The sequence below is a fragment of the Leopardus geoffroyi genome, chromosome B1 (assembly GCF_018350155.1).
Source record: "Leopardus geoffroyi isolate Oge1 chromosome B1, O.geoffroyi_Oge1_pat1.0, whole genome shotgun sequence".
NCBI lineage: Eukaryota > Metazoa > Chordata > Mammalia > Carnivora > Felidae > Leopardus > Leopardus geoffroyi.
The window spans coordinates 164,934,534-164,948,724 of NC_059327.1; the positions used below are offsets into that span (position 1 = coordinate 164,934,534).

At 39.7% G+C, this 14,191-nt stretch overlaps 1 protein-coding gene across 2 annotated transcripts in view; it reads left to right on the forward strand.

Moving 5' to 3' along the window:
- The window catches only part of TEC (tec protein tyrosine kinase), a 125,003-nt gene that overhangs the window by 54,730 nt on the left and 56,082 nt on the right, over positions 1 to 14,191 (forward strand). The window lies entirely within an intron of this gene.

Here is a 14,191-nt window from a genome sequence, read left to right on the forward strand (position 1 = left end):
TCTTTCAGCTCTTTGATTTTATTGTGCCACTTCCTTATGGCCTGTAAAGTTTCTGCTGAAACAAAAAAATTTTTTTGCTGCTTTTAAGATTCTTTCCCTGTCTTTAACTTTTGATATTTTAATTATAATATGTCTTGGTGTTAGTCTCTTTGGATTCATCTTATTAAACTCTGGTCTTCCTGGCTCTGGATTTCTGTTTCACTTCCCATATTAGGGAAGTTTTCAGTCGTTATTTCTTTAAATAAGATTTCTGCCCCTTTTTCCCTTTCTTTTCCTTCTGGGATTCCTATAATGTGAATGATAGTCCGTTTGATGTTGTCCCATAAGTCCCTTGAGCTATCTTCACTTTTTTAAGATTCTTTTTTCATTTAGCTGCTCTGATAGGGTGACTTCCACGTTTTTGTCTTTGAATTCACTGATCTTTTCTTCTGCTTCATCTAGTCTGCTGTTGAACCCCTCCAGTGTATTTCTCAGTTCAGTTAACTGTATTCTTCAACTCTGTGACTTCCAGTTTCTTATTTCTTTGTTGAGGTTCTCACTGGGTTCATCCATTCTGTTCCCAGTTCAGTGAGCATCTTTATGACCATTACTCTGAACTCTTTACCAGGTAAATTACTTATCTCCATTTCATTAAGGCTTTTTTATTAGGTTTTATCTTGTTCTTCAATTGGGAACAAATTCCTCTGTTTCTTCATTTTTTTTGGCGTCTCTGTTTTGGTTTCTATGCAGTAGGTGAACCCCTCGGCCCCCAATTCTGAAGGAGTGGCCTCACATAGGACATGAACCTTGTCATTCAACCCTGCCCCAAATCTTGTTTGTGCTTCTCCAAGCAGCCTATTATATTTTTCATAGCTCCCAGTAGTTGAGATTATGCCAAGACCTATTAGTATCTCAAAGGGGGAGAAGATCTTAGCACCTAGATTCAGGCTGATTGGAAGCCAGACCCATAGACAACAACTTTTAAAAGTATGCAAATATATACAGTTCTTTTGGACCACAAGCATAAACCCCACTGGCCACCAGAGCCAGGCTATCTGGAGGCTTCCTTTGGGCAGAAGTTGCAAAAACTGGGGCTCCAGATGAGTATATAAGCTATTTTCTTGGAGAAGTTTTCTTCTGGGATAGATCATATGGTAGAAACAAGTCTGAATAAATTTAAGAGAATTAAAATTGTATCAAGCACCTTTTCTGACCACAGTGGTATGAAAGTAGTAATCAGTTATGTGAAGAAAATGGGAAAATTCACAAATATAAGGAGATTAAACAGCATGCTACTGGACATCCAATGATCCAATGGGTCAAAAGAGAAATTAAAAAACACCTTTAGACAAGTGAAAATAAAAATACAACAAATTCCAAAATCTGTGGAATGCAGCAAAAACAGTTCTGAGAGGGAATACATAGTGATAAATGCATACTTCAAGAAACAAGAAAGGTCTGAAATAAACAACCTAACTTTATACCTCAAAGAGCTAGAAAAAGAAGAACAAATGAAGCCCAAAGTTAGAAGAAGGAAGGAAGTAGCAAAGATTAAACCAGAAGTAAAAGAAATGGAAACTAAAAAACAATAGAAAAGATCAATGAAGTTAAGAGCTGTTTCTTTGAAAACATAAATGAAATCAGCAAAGCTTTAACTAAACTCATTAAGAAAAAAGAAGACTCAAATAAAATCAGAAATAAAAGGGCTGTTAAAACTGAGATCACAGAAATACAGGGGGTCATAAGAAATTACTATGAACAATTATCCACTAACAAATTGAGCAACTTAGAAGAAATTAATAAATTCTTAGAAGCATACAACCTACTAGGACTGAATCATGATGAAATAAAAAATCTGAACAGACCAATTACTAGCAAGAAGATTGAATTGGAACCAAAAACCTGCCAACAGGGGTGCCTGGTGGCTCAGTCGGTTGAGTGTCCGACTTCAGCTCAGGTCACGGTCTCGCAGTTCATGAGTTTGAGCCCCACATCGAGCTCTGTGCTAACAAACAACTCAGAGCCTGGAGCCTGCTTCGGATTCTGTGTCTCCCCCCCCCCCCCCCCCCCGCCCCGCGCCACCCCATCCTCTGCTCATGCTCTGTCTCTCTCTGTCTCTCAAAAGTAAACAAATGTTAAAAAAAAAATTAAAAACAAAAACAAAACAAACAAACAAACAAACAAACAAAAAAACCCTGCCAACAAACAAAAACCCAGGACCAGATGCCTTTAATGGTGAATTCTACCAGATGCTCAAAGAAGAATTAATACCAATCCTTCTCAAACTCTTACAAATATAGAAGAGGAAGGAATTCTTCCAAACTCATTTTGTGAGACCAGCATTACCCCGATACCAAAACCAGACAACAATGTCACAAGAGAAGAAAATTACAGGGCAATATCCCTATGAAAATAGATGCAAAAATCCTAAACAAAATATCAGTACACTGCATTTAATAATACATTAAATTTTTATACACCATGATCAAGTGGAATGTATTCTAGGGATTCAAAGATGGTTCAACATTTGAGAAGCAGTTGATGTGATATACTACATTAGCAAAATGATGGATAAAAATCATATGGTCATCTCAATATATACAGAAAAAACATTTGAAAGAATTCAACATCCATTTATGATAAAAACTTCTCAACAAAGCAAATATATGGGGAATGTACCTAACATAATAAAAGCTATATATGACAAGCCCACAGCTAACATCATACTCAATAGTGAAAAGCTGAAAGCTTTCCATCTAAGATCAGGAACAAGGGAAGGATGTCCACTCTCACCACTATTACATAGTATTGGAATTCCTAGCCCGATCAGTTAAGCAAGAAAAAGAAATAAAAGGCATGCAAATTGGAAAGGAAGAAATAAAACTCACTATTTGCAGATAACATGACATTGGATGTTAAAAACTCTAAAGAGACCATGAAAAAACTGTTAGAACTAATAAATGAATTCAGTAAAATTGTAGGACACAAAATCACACACACACACACACACACACACACACACACACACACACACACAATCTGTTGTATTTCTACAGACCAATAGCAAACTGTCAGAGACATTAAGAAAACAATCTCATTTAAATTACATCAAAAAGAATAAAATTCCTAGGAATCAATGTCACCAAGGAGGTAAAGGATCTGTAAAAGGTAAAGACCTTTGCTAAAAACTACAAGACATTAATGAAAGAAATTGAGGAAGACACAAATGGAAAGATATCCCATGCTCATGAATTGGAGGAATTAATATTATTAAAATGTCTATTCTACCCAAAATGATCTACAGATTCAGTGCAATTCCTATCAAAATTCCGATGATATTCTTCACAGAAATGGAACAATCATAAAATTTGTGTGGAAACCCAAAAGACTCCAAATAGCCAAAGCAATCTTGAGAAAGAACAAAGTTGGAGACATCACACTCCCTGATTCCAAACTTATTACAAAGCTATAGTAATCAAAACAGTATGGTATTAGTATAAAAACAGACATATAGATTGATAGAGCAGAATAGGAGCCCCAAAATAAACCTATGCTTCTACGGCCAATTAATTTATGAAAAGGAACCAAGAATGCACAATGGGGAAAGGACAGTCTCTTTAATGGTGTTTGGAAAACTGGACAGCCACATGCAAAAGAATGAAATTGGACCACTATCTTACACCATACACAAAAATTAACTCAAAATGGATGAAAGACTTGAACATAAGACCTGAAACTATAAAAATCCTAGAAGAAAACGTAGGCAGCAATCTCCTTGATATAGGGTTGGTGATGATTTTTTGGATATGACACCACGAGTAAATGCAACAAAACCAAAAATAAAGGAGACTACATCAAACTAAAGAACTTTTGCTCATCAAAGGGAGCCATCAACAAAATGAAAAGGCAACCTACTGAATGGGAGAAAATATTTGCAAATCATATATTTAATGAGGGGTTAATATCCAAAAATATATAAATAATTCATACAAGTCAATAGCAAAAAAACAATCTGATTAAAAGGCAGGATACAAATTATGGAAAGAGTCCAAATGTCCACTGACTGGTGAATGGATAAAGAAGATGTCATATATATATACAATCGAATACTACTTGGTGATCAAAAAAGAATGGAATCTTGCCATTTACACCAATGTAGATGTAACTAGAGTGTATTATGCTAAGTGAAATAAGTCAGTCGGAGAAAGACAAATATATGATTTCACTCATATGTGGAATTTAAGAAACACAGCAGATGAACATAGGGGAAGGGAAGGAAAAAGAAGATAAAAACAGAGAGGGAGGCAAACCATAAGAGACTCTTAAATGCAGAGACCAAACTGCGGGTTGCTGGAAGGGAGTTGGTTAGGGGTTGGGCTAAATCGGTGATGGGCATTAAGATAGGCACTTGTTGGGATGAGCACTGGGTGTTATATGTAAGTGATGAATCACTGGGTTTTACTCCTGAAACCAATGTTACACTGTATGTTAACTAACTTGGATTTAAATAAGTAAATTTAAAAAAAAGGACAGAATATCTGAATAGATATTTTTCCAAAGAAGACATACAGATGGCCAACAGGTAAATGAAAAGATGCTCAACATCTCTAATATTCAGGGAGATGCAAACCAAAATCACAATGAGATACTACTTCACACCTGTTAGAATGGCTGTTATCAAAGAGACAAGAAGAACAGGCATTGCTGAGGATGTGGGGTGCTTTGTTGGTGGGAATGTCAATTGGTACAGACACTACGGAAAATAATATGGAGGTTCCTTACAACATTAAAAGTAGAACTACCATATGACCCAGCAATTCCAGGGTATTTATCTCAAGGAAACAAAAACACTAACTCAAAGAGGTATATGCGTCCCTATGTTTATGGCAGCATTACTAACAATAGTTAAGATAAGGAAACAACCTAAGTATTCATCAATGGATGAATGAATAAAGAGGATTGCATGTATGTACAGTGAAATATTATTGAGCCATAAAAAAAAAATGAAATCTTGCCATTTGTGACAGCATGGATGGACCTCAAGGGCATTATGCTAAGTGAAATAAATCAGTCACAGCAAGACAAATACTGCTTGAGCTCTCTTCTATGTGGAATGTAAAGAGCAAACAAAAACAACAGAAACAAAACAACCCCCCCTCCCCCAACAACAACAATACAAGAACACCAAGCTTATGGATATAGAGAACAGATTAGTGGTTGCCAAACTGGGGTGCCAGAATTGGAAGGGAGGCAGAGGCTAAAATATTTAAAATAGTTTAAAACTAAAGTAATCAGCAAAAAAAAAAAAAAAAAAAAAATCACAACAAAACTTAGACTTCATAGTTTCCCGTATTTTACATAAAAAACTCTTTAAAGCATCTTTTGAAAGTAAAAATGAGCTGCTTCCTATACATTCTGAGATAATCCATTGGTTCCTAAGTTGCAATCACATTTTCTCAGCATTAAGGTTCAAAACATTACATGCAAGTAAATGAAGCTTCCTTAGCATGTCAACATGTAGTTTTCATGGATACCTAAACATCGCTAGAAATATTTTTTGTTTTGTTTGTTTTTATTTAGAAAGGAGTTCAATTAGATTCTTTGTTAATAGTTTCTAGTCCATAAATTTAAATTACTAAACTCTACACGTTAACATTCTGCACTTCTGTCTTTAGCTTTTGATGGTCTCTATTGATGTGGGAAACAAAGGCAAAAGAAAAAATTAAATTTCCTTACAACTTAACAGCCCATAGATAAGTCCAGAGGGACCTTCCCCTAGGAGCTCGGCTGCCTGTGTGATGACGCTTTGCTAAGGGCAAAAGACAATCTTAGCCCAATCCCTCCAGGCTACCAAAAATTCCTTTGGAAACTTCCTTTATCACTACTCCCCCAAGATATATTGTTGGCAATCATACTCCAAGCATATGGCCCACTGATATACATCTGAAGGGTCTCATGACTGAGTCTTTACTAAACAGTAATAAATGACCTTTTCCTGACAGCAGCTAGCCCCCTCAAGGTCTTGCAAACCTTGCTTCCAAAATTCCTTAGAGACTTACATGGCTTTAAGCTATCCCTAACCCCCTCCCAATGTGAAGGTATTTTAATCAGTCACTTGTCACAACCTCAGTGCAGATTTTTCTGCCCTTAGGCCCTTTCCCAAGGTTTTAATAAAACCACCTTTTTGCACCAAAGATGTCACAGGAATTCTTTCTTGACTATTGGCTGTGAACCCCAACATTTTCTACACCATCTATGACTATCGAATGTAGGAATAAGGAGTCGGCAAACCTAGGGTCTAGTGCTGGTTTGGTCTTTGGGACCAGGAAGTCATGTAATTACTCTGAACCTTACTAATCTTGTGCCTAAAGGGCAGGGGCAGGGAGTGGGTGGGGGTGGGGAGTAGTATCTGCCTTACCTATTTCATACAGTTGTGAAAATCTTATTAAAAAATGGTAGTGAAAACATTCTGCATCTTAAAAAAAATAGTTATTGTTATTACTTAATGCTCATTTGATTGCCTTTATCTATCGATCATCTGAAAAGTCAGAAAGTATTAGATCATATAAATCCAGATGGCACTGAAGCACCTGGGTGGCTCAGTTGGTTCAGCATCTGGCTCTTGGTTTTGGCTCAGGTCATGATCTCACGGTTCTTGAGTTCAAGCCCTGCATCAGGTTCTGTGCCGACAGCTTGGAGCCTGCTTGGCATTCTATCTCCCTCTCTCTCTGCCCCTCCCCTGCTTGTTGTCTATCTCTCTCTCCAAATAAATAAAAACAAACTTAAAAAAAATAAATCCAGATGGCACAAAACTACATAATTAACGCTTGAAAAACTGTATATAGCTTTGATCATTCCTCAAAACAAAAAGAAGGGGGAAAAAAGCAGCTGGAAGGTATCAAAAGGGTCACTAAAATATTCAAAGGGAAGGGCTGTCAGTGTAAACAACTAGACTAAACATAGAACCCTAAAGACTGATACAAGGAAGGCCATGAGAGGAAAGCAATGGATCTTAAGAAAGAAAGAAAGAAAGAAAGAAAGAAAGAAAGAAAGAAAGATCATACCCATTAAGCAGTCAATCCCGATTCCTCCCTCCCAGCCCCACCTCCCCATCCCCACCCCCAGCCCCTGGCAACCAGTAACCTGCCTTCTGTCTCTATGGATTTACCTATTCTGGGTATTTCATATAAATAGAATCATATGTTACTTTTTGTGTCTGGCTTCTTTCACTTAGCATAATGTTTCCTAGGTTCATTCATATTGCAGCACGTATCAGTACCTCATTCGTTTTTATATCTAAATAATATTCTATTGTATGGATATACCACATTTTGTTTATTCATTCATCTGTTCATGGGTATTTAGGTTGTTTTCACCTTTTGGCTACTGTGAAGAGAGCTGCTCTGCATATTCACGTACAAGTTTTTGTGTAGGCCTACATTTTCATTTCTCTTGCTGGGTCATTGGGTAACTCTGTTTAACATTTTTAGGAACTGCTAGCCGATTTTCCAAGGGGGCTGCAATTTTTTTGTATCACCCCCCCCCCACACCCCAGGCATGTATGGGGGTTCTAATTTCTCTACATCCTCACTAAGCCACTTGTTATTATCTGTGTTGTTGATTCTAGCCATCCTACTTAGTGTGAAGAGGTAACTCATTGTGGTTTTGATTTGCATTTCCTTTATGGCTAGTAGTGTCGAACATCTTTTCATGTAGCCTATTTCTTTTTAAAATGCAGATGTGCTTGCTGTTTTGGGTTAGGCAGAAAAACCTGTTTGACAGGAACTCCATCTTTTTTTGTCTTTTTTTTTTTTTTTATGAAGTAGACACTGGGGTCCTAGTAAATGTTTAGCAATTGGGAAGCGAGGGAGAAGCCCTGCTTTTCAGCACTTGCCAGTTTCTGTCGTGTAAGTACTCCCACCAAGGCAGATTTCCAGCCAAGGTGACGATGAAAGTGGAGCAGGGAAACGGTGTGCACAGTAGGCTCTCATGAACTGCCATGGGCTGACTCTGTGGCATCAATGGAAGGAGAGAGTGGGCAAAGGGAGCCTCATTTAGGGCTGCCTGGCATCGTGCAACGTGGCTGCTGTACGGCTGGAGGGCTGCCGTTCACCTGTTAGCCTGAAGAGGAAAGAGTATAATGTTATTGAGGGTCTAGCACCTATCGAATGTTCACCACAGTCTTCTGAGGCAGGTATTACTATCTTATTTTCAGAGAAATCCAAGGTTTAGAGAACATAGGAAGGAACTCAGTGATTCACAGCTAATGAATGTCAAAGTGTGGACATTTGAGTACAAAGCATATTATTGTACTCATTACTATCATTTGTCACAGCAAAAGGGTACAAAGCAAAATCAGCAGAAGGAAAAGGCACAAGAGGAGGTCTCCAGAGGAGACCAGGCACAAGCTTGCAAGACCCCTTTTCTCAGTGGAGTCCCATAGGACCTGCTTAAAAACTCCCATCAGTGAGTGGTCTACCAGGAAGCTCATTAGAGACCCAGTGCCCAAGCTTTTTTTGTTTTTTTGTTTTTGTTTTTTTTTTATTGGGGACTGGTTGGGGATATAGGCACCCTCTGTCTAGCATGCACCACATTGCAGACTCCAGAAGGCAAAGCAGGTGCTCAGCATAAACCATATTGTTTGTACCAATAGTTTAGGCACAAAGAGCTATTCGTACCAGTGCTGGGAATGGTGGGATCTTCCCAAAGTCGAAGTTCCCAGAATCCAGCCAGTGGCCGACTGTAGAAAGGCAAGTAGACCTTTCTAAGAATAGCAGTCTCGAGGGGCGCCTGGGTGGCTCAGTCGGTTAGGGTCCGACCTCAGCTCAGGTCACGATCTCGCGGTCTGTGAGTTCGAGCCCCGCGTCAGGCTCTGGGCTGATGGCTCAGAGCCTGGAGCCTGCTTCCGATTCTGTGTCTCCCTCTCTCTCTGCCCCTCCCCCGTTCATGCTCTGTCTCTCTCTGTCTCAAAAATAAATAAACATTAAAAAAAAATTAAAAAAAAAAAAAAGAATAGCAGTCTCAAGCCTGCTCTGTTAACTCTTTTCTGCACACTAACTAAATGCAAAAATAGGAGAGAAAATTGAGAAAGTCCAGAGACTATGCCTGCTTGTATCTTATTATATCTGCCTTTGCCTCCTAGCGCTTGTATAGAATTGATATATGGTAGGTTTCTAATAATGGCTCACTGAGTTGTGCACATCCTCGTTTTGATACGTGGCTTCTGTGTGTGTGTGTGCGTGTGTGCTGTCTGTAAAGCCTCGGTGCTTAAAAGGTTCTGCGTTGACCTAAATCATGATTAATTATGACTGCTTAGCCCAGACATCTCACTGTAGCTCATCACCCTACTCTGAATTCTCGGTGGCTTTTCTCTCCTGAAAGACCTTCATTTGAAATACCGAGGTTTGCCATTCGTGTCTCGAGTGGAAATATTGTTTCTTTTGTTCCAGTGGCCCCAGACTTCAGACTCACTTTTACACCAGTGAACTTTGACTAAAAATGGAACAGTTTCCTCCACCTGATCTCCTCTGTGTCTGGGTCCTGTGTTGGGGTCACACCTTGCTTTGTTCTCACGAGCAAGGGCTGACTGAATTTTCTGCGTGCTATCCAGTTGTCTCAAGCACATTCAAAGGGGCTTTGCCGAAGAGGAACAGTTCTGGGAAAGAGCTGGGCAGGATACCATGAGCTGACTAAAACCCAGGTTCCTTTTTTTCTGGGTTACCAGACAGACCAGTTAAAGAAAAGAAAGCTTACCTTCTCTTTGGCCTGCTCTCTCAGTTTTCAAGTGAAGTAGAAATTATTTTCCTGCCCATGGTTTTGCATAATTGTTTTTCCACTAATTATGTTAATGTCATGACTGGAAATGTTCTTTATTTAGAGTTAAGAAAAGCAAATTTTCTGAATAAAACAAGAAGCATTGGTTATGATGTGAGACGGCTAGTGTCCAAATCCCAGATTCTGTTACTCACCAGTTTGTATGGTGCTAGATTAAAGTGAACCTAGCCACTTTGCACCTCAGTTTTGTCACCTGTAAAACGGGGATGATAGTAGTTACTACCTCATAGGCTTGTAGTGAGACTCAATTGAGATATGCATCTAAAACTTGCACTAAACGAATTTAAAGCAAAGTCTGCCATATAGTGAGCCTTGAAGAAAAGTTCGTAATATTGCCCTTACTGTTAAACCCTCAGTGTATGTAAAACTCTGTTCTCTCTTTTTGACTGTTTATGCTGCTTTGAGTAAATTAAATTCCTTACCCTCTACCCGTACTCCTTTACAACTTTATTTAATTAACAATGGAAATTTTAAGATAACTGTTTCAAACAAGTTCCAGTATGGAGAATAAAAGCCTGTTCACCATAAAACAAGCCTGGAATATGCTGGAATCAGATGGCCCAGGAATGCGCCTGTGACTCTGACTTTGAGAGCTGACCAACCACTGACTGGACTCTTGGTTTTTCTGGGGGGAAAGGAGACTACTTCTCTTCTTCCCTTGGAATGTAGCCCCGTCCAAGTCTCGAGTCTCACAGCCTCCTTCTGCCAGGCCGGACTCTGAGAACATTCTGGTTCCCCTGTTCCTTTCTCCTCTTTCCTTTTCCTTCTTGTGGCCTGCTTGTGTCTCTTAGATCCTGCTGACTTGTTCTTACATCACCAGCTAGAAGTGACCTCCCTGCCCCTGTGATAACCTCCAAGCCCTTCTTGTTCATGCAGTGAGTAATTGGCATTTATTTCCTCATGTGAACTTCCTTTCTGGCTGCTCGTTCTTGTCCCCTTCAAGAGTTGGTATTCCTTGAGGTTCTATTCTAGGGCCTTTTTTCCCATTTTGTACTTGCCCTAAAAGGCATTGTCCATTCCAGTGGCTTCGGTTAGCATCTGTGTGCTTCCTGATGACTTCTCCAATCTATATTTCCCAGCCTGATGGCTATCCTGTGATCTAAGAGTTTCCTCAGGCATCTCAACTCCAAAATGTATGAAAAGATGTTCAGGATGTCCCCATCACTCTAACTCAGTAATTGCACCATGGTCTACCCAGTTGCTGGTGCCAGAAACCTGGGAGTTGGTCTGAAGTTACCCCTCTCCCTCACCCTCTCTCATGTCTGGACTCCCAACAGGGTTTGCTAATTCTGCTTTCTAAATATATCTCAGTCTTGCCCTTTTCCCTCTCTATACCACCAGGATCCAAGCTGTCACTGCCTCTTCTTGGATAAATACAGTAGCCCTTCTATCAGTTAGAATTAACTTAGGCCATATATCACATAGGACACCTAAGTAATAGTAGCTTAAGCAAAACAGAACTTTTTTTTTCAATGTGGGGGTGGAAAAAGACCGGAAGCAAGCTGTCCTGAATGGGTGTGGTGGATCCAACCCAGGCACCTTGGATCCTGGCTTTCCCTTCCATTGTCTTAGCTTATATCTTTCATTTTGGCCCAAGATGACTGCTGGAGTTCCAGCCATCTTGACTGCATTGCAGGCTGGAAGAAGGCAGAAAGACAGAAAAGCAAGAAAGGACTTTTCCTATCTGAGTTAAGTCCCTTTAACAGTTTTCCCTTATGCTCCACATAGGATTTCCACCTAGATCTCATTGACTAGAATGTAGCCGCATGGCCATACCTGGCTGCAGAGGGTGCTGAGAAATAGTCTTTTAGACTCAGTATCAATGTACCCAAGTAAAAGTCAGGGTTCTGTTACTGATGAGAAATGGATACGATGGGCAGACAATCTCTGCCATGTTCTACTACACTCCTCTTTTCATGTTGTGCCCTCTCCAGTCTGTTGTACCTGAAGGCCATAGTGATCTTTAAAAACACAAATATAGCCATGTCCCTCTTCTGCTTCAAGCCCTTCAGGAGTTTCTTGTTTCCCCAATTCAAATCTTAAAAATCCTCAGTATGGCCTATGGTCCAGCAGCCTGCCTGCCTGTCTACAGTAATCTGCAATTCCTTCTGTTCCTCACTCTAGCGTTCCAGCTCACCCGTCTTTCTGTTCCTTGAAAGCACCCAGCTCCTTTCCACCTTTACAGCTTATACGTTTGCTGTGTCCTCTGTCTAGAATCCATATTTTCCCTCCCTTAACTGGCTAACATCTCCTTCAGCTTTCAGCTTAAATATCACTTACTCAGTACAAACTCTCTGATCCCCCAGGTTAGATTAATTTTCCCTGTATAATATCATCTTTCACTTTTACCTTTTTTAAAGTTTATTTATTTATTTTGAGTCAGAGAGAGAGAGAGAGAGAGAGAGAGAGGAAGAGGAGGGGCAGAGAGAGAGGGAGAGAGAATCCCAAGCAGGCCCACACTATTAGCACGAAGCCAGACTTGGGACTCGAACCCATGAACTTCAAGATCGTGACCTGAACCTTAGCCAAGAGTCAGATGCTTAACGGACTGAGCCACCCAAGTGCCCCTTTCACTTTTACTTTGTATCTCCTATCTCTATGTAATAAATTATTGGTGCAATTATTTTTTCAGTCTTTCTCTAATCTCTAAACTTCACAAGGCAGGTGAAGGCATTGCTTAGCGACCTGTGGCAAATAATAAATGATTAGTAAATGAGTGAATGGGATCCAGGTTCAAGGATGTATATGATGGATTTATTCCAAATCATGTTAAAGAGAGATATAAAAGAAAGACATAAAGACAGGTATCTCTCTATGTAGTCAGATACTCAGGATCAGGTGTGAGTAAGAAGTTAGGATTAGTAAGAAGTAAATCTGAAATCATCAGATCTAGTCCAGTTAGGACTGTTTATCTTCTAGGGAGGCGGCTTCCTAAGGGACCGTGTAGTGGGCTTTGAAGCCAGATAGATCTGCTCTGAATCCTGATCTGTCATTTACCAGCTGTGACATCAGGCAATTAATAAAACTCTGAGTCCCATTTTCTTTCTCTGGAAATGGAGGAAATACCTACCCTGCCAGGCTATTTGTTTATGAGTATCTGGCAAATGGAATATTACAAATTATTGTATCTGATGGGTCAAAAAACACCTTAAGAAGGAAGCTAATTTCTACTTTAAAAGCAGAGACAATGGAGAACATTCTTCCTGTCACTTCCAGGTCATTCTGGGTACACATCTTTTTGCATAATGAAAATAAAGATTGCTTTTTGGTCTCGGGAACAGAAGGGCTTTGGAACCTTTTGTAAGCCTTTTTTTTCCCCCCCGATTATTTATTTAAAATGTTTATTTTTGAGAGAGACAGAGCATGAGTGGGTGAGGGACAGAGAGGGGGACACAGAATCTGAAGCAGGCTCCAGGCTCCAAGCTGTCAGCACAGAGCTTGACGTGGGGCTTGACCCCACAAACCGCGTGATTAAGACCTGAGCTGAAGTAGGACGCTTAACTGACTGAACCACTCAGGTGCCCCCCGCTCCCTTTTTTAAATTTACTAAACTTCCATAGTGCTTACCTTATATTATGCAAGGTCTTACATGCTTCATAATCGTTAACTTTAATCCTCTTAACTTTGTAAGGAAGATACCGTGTTTTCATTCCCGTTTCACAGCTTCCTCAAGGTTACAGAGCCAGCCACGGCAAAGCCAGGATCCCAGCCCAGACTGTCTGATTCTCAAGCTCTGAACTATTACGCTGCACTGCTTCTGGGTAATTTTGTGAGACTTTCTGGCTGGCTAAATGGTGTGTTAACCTAAGGATCAGACCCGTATTTGATCTTTATATTAACCAGACCATGAATTAGCCTTTAAGAAAGCCTAACAAACTGGTAAAAGTGTGTCTTTGTAACATTACTCTTCTGCCCTGAAAGAAAAGAGACTTTGACCAAATTTTGGCCAAGTGTGCTCTCTGCTACTGTGTGTGAAGGCTGTGAGTTGCCAGAGATTAACTGTTTCTAACGTAAAAAGGAAGTGCTAATATAGTTGCTTGCTGATTCAGTATTGGTTTCATACTATAAGACAGAACTAAAATAACAGCCTCAAAGAATAAAAATAGTACAGTCACATGAAGCGTCAACCGTCCTTTTTTAAAAACAGGATTTAAAAACATGGGTTGTAAAACCCATGAAGTAAAGGTTAATCTCTTTTTTTCTGGTTGGAGAGAGTAGATATGGGTAGACACTCGTCTGTTCTATTGTGTCCCTCTGTAATTTTAGGGTATTGATGCTGTTAAGACCCAAGGAAGAATCTCATTCATGCCAGTTTATTTTATAAGTCAAATTTGGCATCATTCTCTGGAGTCTAGAAGGTAGGTAGGAGGGACTTTTC